The 7,805-nt window shown below is 37.7% G+C and overlaps 1 non-coding gene across 1 annotated transcript; it reads left to right on the plus strand.

The window, feature by feature from the left end:
* The first annotated feature begins 3,242 nt into the window (after positions 1–3,242).
* Positions 3,243–3,315, plus strand: TRNAR-ACG (transfer RNA arginine (anticodon ACG)). Its single transcript has one exon. It is a non-coding gene; the product is annotated as a tRNA-Arg (tRNA).
* Positions 3,316–7,805: the final 4,490 nt, after the last annotated feature.

A 7,805-nucleotide genomic window follows, 5' to 3' on the forward strand; every position in this document is an offset into this window, starting at 1 on the left:
GTACCTATTTACAAGATTTATTTTCTGGGAAGGTTAAATTTTTAATAGAGCCGTATTTGTATATGTATCATGTATAAAAAATAAACGACCGTGTCACAAACGTGTATATTTCGAGAAAGTGTGTGTTTGAAAAAGCGAGGGTACTTTTGGGAAAATCTACTTACAGTTATAAGCCAAGAGCGTAGGTACTTTTTAGGAGAGTAGGTAGCAAAACAGCAGGTGCTAAAACATGCATGCTGGTGGTAAAACTGACCACCTGGCAGGTTAGATTAACCTAGTTTTGTATAAAGGGATAGGTTTTTTTTATATTGTGTTTCTAGAATATAACTTTAAAACAGATTGACAGCGGTATACATGCCGGAGCACAGATTGCTCCCGATAGCCTAAGCGGCTGGTGCCATTCTATGTAAATGTATTTATAAGTTCCACAATAAATCTAAATAATTGAAAAACAACGTTATTATTTAATAGTTTAAAGTCACGCGCGTTGATCCCCAGTACCTAAGCTCTCACCAAGTTAAAGTCCCCACAAGTGGTGGAGTTAGGCGCGGTCGGTGTACTTTTTATGTTTTAGCTATCGCTTCAGAGGACGACGGAGAACCGCAGAGATAACAGCGGTCTATGAAGGATTTTCGCTAAAAAGACGAGCTTTCATGTGAACAGAGCGCATGAAATGTGAAGCAATTTGGTAAATGTATCGATTTTTGAGGAAGCAACTGTGAGTTATTTTATTTTTTCCTATATCCCAGTGTTTAATAGAATTTGCGGGCAAATAAAGTTGATTGCGGAGAAGAAAAGAAGATGGCGGAAAGATTCGCAGGATGTGGACGATTTTATCCACCAGTTTGAAACGATTGCGATCATAAAGAATTGGTCCGCAGAACAGAAGCGAGTAGCAATCGCACTCTACTTAGAAGGGCCCGCGTTGTCCTGGTACAAGGCCAATTTCACGACGTTGGAGTCGTATGATTTGATAAAGCAGGGATTGGTAGAACAATTCCCGTCGCAAGAAGACTATGCTCAGTCTTTTTATTATAGAAAGCAGGAACCAAAGGAACCGCTACTGTCATTTTATTATGAACTAGAAAGGTTAGCTTTAAAAGCAGGAATCACTGAAGACAGCAGATTTATCAAGCATTTTATTAAGTCTATTAATTCGCAATGGCAATTCCAATTAGCGTCCAGATTGTTCGCGTCAAAGGATAAGCTAAGGAAAACGATTCTTCAATTGTGTGATGTATTTAATACAGAGTTGAACATGAAAACACAGAAAGTGGAGCTGCCGATTAATGTTTCAAAAGATCATCAACTTTCGTGGGAGCGAGGAGACGCTCCACCTCTCGGATTCACGCCGCGTTCTGAGTATAACACGCCGCAAACACCGCCAGCAACGGTAGTCCCACAAGAACCACAGCAGGGAACATCTCGCACGCCATACGGAAGGTATAATTTGAGGCCGCGCCAGCTACAGCCAATGCCGCAGCAGCGTCAATGGTATCAAGGCCACACGGCAGGTGCGAGTCCATCTCCAACGGTATACAGCCTAGTTCCTACAGTACATACATTGTTCAGAGAATATACGTTATAGAAAAGTGCATAAGTATTCTGGGAAAGTGATTTTTCATACCTAAGCCTTCTTTGACTAGACTAGACTAGAGTAACATCAGCCAAATAAGTGGTCTATCAATTTTGAACCAATCCCTATCAAAGGAATGTGTGGCTAAAGTCGAACACTTTCAAAGTGACAGACACGTCTATTGGCATTATTGTTTTATGACATGCTAACGATTATCAACTTAAGGGTGGTAGACCACATATTTCGCTGATGGTACCTGATTACTTCCATTATTATTATTTATTATATATTATTATTATATATTACCCTTCACAAACTCTTATGGAGCTATTAGTAGGCTTTTTCATGTTAATAAAAATAAAGAAAAAAAACTAACAGTAGAAAGTTACGATGATAGCATGATCTTCAAAAAATATTTAAGAAGAACATAACTTATAAGAGTAAAAGAATGCTCAACATTAATTATTACAATGGCATAATCTTCAAAAGATACAAAGTTGCTCAAAGAGAGCAGCGGGGCTAAGCTATGAAATTCAAAAATCGAAGTTCGTGTCATTCTGTCCCTCTCACTCTCGTATTAAATAATGTAAGCGTCAGCGGGACGGCAAGATACGAAGTTCGAATTTTGCACTTCGTAGTACATACAGGGTGGGAAGTTGAGATGGGGCAGCAATACTGGGTTAAGACACTAACTTTAGTTAAAATGCTCAGTTATCAGTTGTCTACATACTGTTTAATTTTCTTTAAGCAAAAAGGATTCATATTCGTAAAAAAACAACATGCGAAAGTTTCACTTTGCAAATTAGTACCCTACGAACTGTATGGAAAAAGTTTTCTTTGATTTGTGTGTGTTCTAGTTCTAGTACTCTAACCTTAGTTGGTCTCACAGTGTGTTTTAATCTTTGATAGAAATGGGACCGATTGACATTAAAAAAAGACAAATCTGTCGATTTTCGAGTCGACTGACTGTACATTTTGTCAACAAATCTGTGAATGTCGATTGCCATCACTCAAAAAGTTAGTGATGGTCTCCAAAGAGCATTTTCGGGTAGCAGCAAGGGATCTAGGAGCTGCCCTTGCTGCCCCATCTCAACTTTCCATCCTGTATAGTCTGGTAAGGCGAAAAACAGATTTTTCTGCTTAAGCGTAGTCAGTGGCGCCGCTGGCGGGAGCGAGCGGCGCGCGCACTAACGAGGCCACGCGCCACTCGGCCTGAGTTCGCTTTAATTAGTAAAGCGCTCACGTGTGCCGCTAATGAACCCTTTTGTATCACCCACATGCACACGGCCTACTACAGTTGTAGCTCACATGTTTATTATGACTACACTACACACCCATATGGATATATATAATCAGCATCGTTTGTTGTACTCCTAATTATTATTGCACAAGTATGTCGATTAAGAAATCCTGTTAAAAAAATATGAAACCGGACCGATTCTCATGAGTGAACTACGAACCAATCATTTCTTGCGTAGAGTATACTTACACCACGAAATTTTATTTCAAGAACAACACAGCTACAAGACAGTTTCGTTCTTGGTTCTACTAAGGTTCTACGTACAAAAACAATCGCAACTGTTTGGTATTTAGTGAACAATCATCTTAAACATAACTCAAGACTACTAAATGCAGCTCTTAGAAAATTTCGACCTCTTGCTCAACTGGCCCTGTGGCGCAACGGATAACGCGTCTGACTACGGATCAGAAGATTCCAGGTTCGAATCCTGGCAGGGTCGCACGTTTATCTTTTTGCATGTTTACATTTTCTTGTACTTTAAATCATCTGCTATTTTCAAGAACTGCTTTTCTTAAGATTTTGTAAAAAAAAAACACTAATTGATAATAGGTAGGTAGTACACAATATTATTTGCAAACTACTTACTTATTTGCCTAAAAATACGAAATATTCACATCTACCTGTATATGTATTTAATTTCACAGCTTTTATTTATTTATTTATGTTATGTCACGTCACATTTAAATGCAATGTATTACAATTTTACTCTGAGTCAAATGAGTCAATCCATTATACCCTGAAATGCAATAATTTTAGTCTGTAGGTATAATATAATGGCAACAGCTAACAACACAGGTAGCGAGCACGGCGGGGTCGAGTAGGCTTGACTTATTGATCGCAGAGCGACGACCGCCGCCCACGGGCGGCCACTTCTCATTCCATTTCAATCATTTATTTTCCCTTCAAAGCAAAAAATATATCCAAGTACTTAGTTATATAATCTCTTTAAAAAAAAATAATTAATTTAAAATAAAATAAATATTTAAGTGGGGCTCCCATACAACAAACTTGTTTTTTTTTTGCTATTAGTCTAATGTTGTATACATAATGGTACGGAAACCTTCGTGCGCGAGTCCGACTCGCACTTGGCCGTTTTATTTTTAAACACGAAACGTTAACTCTTGAAACTGTTAAAAACATTCTTAGTGGCAAAAACTGCGGTGAGATATTTTTTTATTTTAAGTGTTGTGGTGTGGAATGTCAAAGCATTTAGAAAATCTTAGGTTCCCAATTTGTTATCACTGAGATGATGAAGTGTTTAGTTGCTTACAAGTATGTTAGTTTTTGTAATAGATAAAAAAAAACCCAATGAAGTAAAAGAAAGAATAACCTAACAAAAAGTTGGAAACCCCCCGACTTTGTTTGTTCAAAGCACAATATCTCAAAAACGGCTGAACCGATTTTGATAAAACATGTCTAAGAACCATCGCTAGAAAACCTGCTATCAAATAAAAAAACCGCATTCATATCGGTCCATCCGTTTAAACGCTACACACACAGACAGACACAGACATACAGACACACATAGCGGTCAAACTTATAACACCCCTCTATTTGCGCTGGGGGTTAAAAATAAAGGGACAAGGTTGACAAAATGAACAAGTTTTGTACAAGTGAAAGTAGCTTCTCAGTTTCGGAACATTTATGTTTGTCACTTTACATACAAACTTGCTTCTTTATCACGACTAATTATTGTTGATAATACCATTGATTGAAACCATCAATTAACCTTAATTAAATTATTTATGAATGCTGCGTGGTGCACAAAAAATTTGATCGTAGGTGGATATTTTAGCCGTTAAAATGAAGTGCTTATGTGGATGCGTTCGCTATAAGTTTATGTTACCTAATAGTAACTGAAGACTTAACTAACAAGCTTACTTACTACAAAAATATATTAATACTTAACTGTTATATTAAGGTGTTACGGTGACTCGCAGCAACAACAGGCCCTTGTCGTCCCCTGGACTTGACACAGCGTTATCCTGGTTCTATTTATACGCGGTTATGTGTAACCCTTATCGCGGGGTCAAGAGCGCGCCTTCCGCCGATAGCGCGCGATAAGCGGCCGAAACCGGCGCGGGCGCAGCATCCGCGACGCGCGGGATATTTATGGCCAACCGGCACAAAAACCGCTGCTATCGAAGGAGCATGCGACAAAATGAGTTTTTTTTTTGTTGTTGTTTACTGACATGATAAACAAGTTTTCATGTCTCTATTTATTTGCTTTGCCCTAGATATTCGAAATACTTCGGGTCTAAAACAATTCATTTGAACGACAGAAATGTATTTAAACTTTGTTAAACTCGGTGAATAACACATGCAGGAACAGAGCATTGCGTAGTGATTTCATTTTCAATCTTTTGTACTCATTGTCTTAATTCTTACTAGGTATCTCCTGGATGTCCCTACATGTAGGTTTACATTTATCGTTATCATCACTCACACGCATTACAACGAATTTACAGACAAACCTCCGTCCCTGTCCATTGCCTTAAGGCGCATTGTTTTATTAAAAATCTGTAAGTAATAAAATCCGCCGTCTCTAACACAAAACGTTTTTTGCTGCTATAGTTTACCTTAAGATGATGTCGAAATTATATTTGCCTTAACCGTGTAGCAAACATCCTGCCCGAAAGCAAATATTGAGAGGGCAATCTGCGCCTAGAGTTGCCATATGAAAAAATGAAAAGTCTTGACAAAAATCCGGACATCACCCTAAAAGTCCTGACATTTCTTGTAATAGAGATTTGACGCAAGTTAAAGGAACACCATGATGATTAATTTTCGAGTCACAATTCTAACTACATACTTGCGTTAAAGTGTGCAACTTTTTGGTCTTCACTCATTGATTAGTAATTGAAGCTAAATAACAATAACTACTAGTTCTAAGCAAATAATTGATTGAGATCTCTTTAAGTACCTGTAATTTATACTATGTTAAATTGCTTTGAATTTTTTTTTAGTAATATTGTTGATTAGTTACTACTTAATTTATCATTTCACTCATAGATTAGATTAGATTAGATTTATTTATTACCTTTTGAAAAAATACATTATAAACATATGCCAGTTAATTACAAGAAATTCACAAAAGGATCGTCAAATGTATACAAAAAATAAATCATATTACAATAAATTGTCAGCCAAAATACAAAATAGAATTTAGAATGTCAATTTAGAGTTCAATTCAATAATAAAAATTAAAAACAAAACAAGAATATACAGTACGATTACTTGGAGTTAACACTTGACAGATGCCTTCAGTCAATTTTCAACTTTGACGTCATACAAATAAAGCCATTTTTAGTGTACCGCTACCCACGTTTTGCAGATTATGTAAAAACTTGAAAAAGTTGAAAATTTACTGTAGGCACGCCCATCTGTCAAGTGTTAACTCCAAGTAATCGTACTGTACTTAAATCTAAGTAAAATTTATGCAATACGAACAAAAAACAATTAAATGTATGCAATAAAAAACGGTGTAATTAATGTATCATGAAAACAAAAAAGTATTTAATTTTGTTTCAATGAGGTCAAATCCGGACACTTGGTAAGTCCGGCCTCAATCCTGACAAAGGATCAAAAATCCGGACATGTCCGGACAAATCCTGATGTATGGCAATCCTATCTGCACCGGACATCGCTAAGATGCGCTAAACGCTCATCTTGGATCTTTTGCCTTACAAACGTCTTGCTTTTTATTGATGCGATAATCTTCATGGTTCACGAAAAAATAGTAGGTTACATCCTGTGAGCTACGTCTAAGCGAATTAAAATTGTTATCTCATATGCCTACAAAACAGTAACGTGACTTAGGTAAGTACTAGCTAGCAGACTGACTAACATGCTTACAAAACACAGCCTAAGGTTTTAATGATTTAGGCCCTAAATCATTAAAAGTGGATTATTGTCGTGGCCTGGAAGTAGGCAATTGCTGGCTGACTTGCGAGTCCATTTAATGAATACGAAGCCAGCAATTGGTATTCCAGCCGAGACTAGTATACTTAAAGCTTTTCTCAAAAATGTTGGAATAATTCTGAAATAAAATAAACTTTTGCTCAATATATATTATAATATTTTATTTTATTTTTCTTATGCTTTCCCGCCTTTTTCCATTAAAAATAAACTGCAGGTGTATTTTTCCACCGAAAACAGCACAAGCTGTTTCAGACCCAATAAAAGAAATCCGGAGTTCCAACAAAATATGTGATAACGGCCATTATACTTGGCTGTATACGACTTGTGCCAACATTTTCAATGCCTTTTTAAATTAATAAAAAAATAGCCGCGCTAATTTAGTTTCTCAAACATGACATGAAATATAGTATCACGCTGCAGGCGCTGCGGCTCGCCAGGCTACCCGCGGCCTCTCTAGCGGCCTGCAAAGAGATTTCATACAACTTTGCAGGCCGCTGGCCGGCAATGCGACCGTCTTTTGTTTCAACGCGCTCCGCAGCCGCCGCGCTCAGCGCACCCGCTCCGCAACCGCCGCACCAGCAGCCAGTGCGACACGCGCGCACGCAACAGGGCGACCAGACTAGCATCCCGCCATGCTTGATTTCTTATTTTTTTTATTTTGTTTCATGTCATGTTTGAGAAAAACATTATAAAAGCCTCGGCCGGAACGTGGGGTTGCCGGCCTCTACAGTAATGTACTATGTCGAGCTAGTGCGCCTGCAATCTTTTTAACTTTTTAATTTTTCGCTGACCATAAATTATGCACTTCACCTGATATATAATAGTTATTTTCCACCCGGCTAAAATCAAACTTTCCGAACAGGAGAGATGAAAAGAATAATGTCAACTTTTACGGAGATTTTTGAGAAAAATTAGTATCCTGGCGGTTATATGACCGCCTTGAGTACCAGAGGTGCACAGAAGGAATATTATCAAATGACATTATGGTAAATTCATTGGGATAGGGAA

Source organism: Choristoneura fumiferana, chromosome 8 (assembly GCF_025370935.1).
Source record: "Choristoneura fumiferana chromosome 8, NRCan_CFum_1, whole genome shotgun sequence".
Taxonomy (NCBI): domain Eukaryota; kingdom Metazoa; phylum Arthropoda; class Insecta; order Lepidoptera; family Tortricidae; genus Choristoneura; species Choristoneura fumiferana.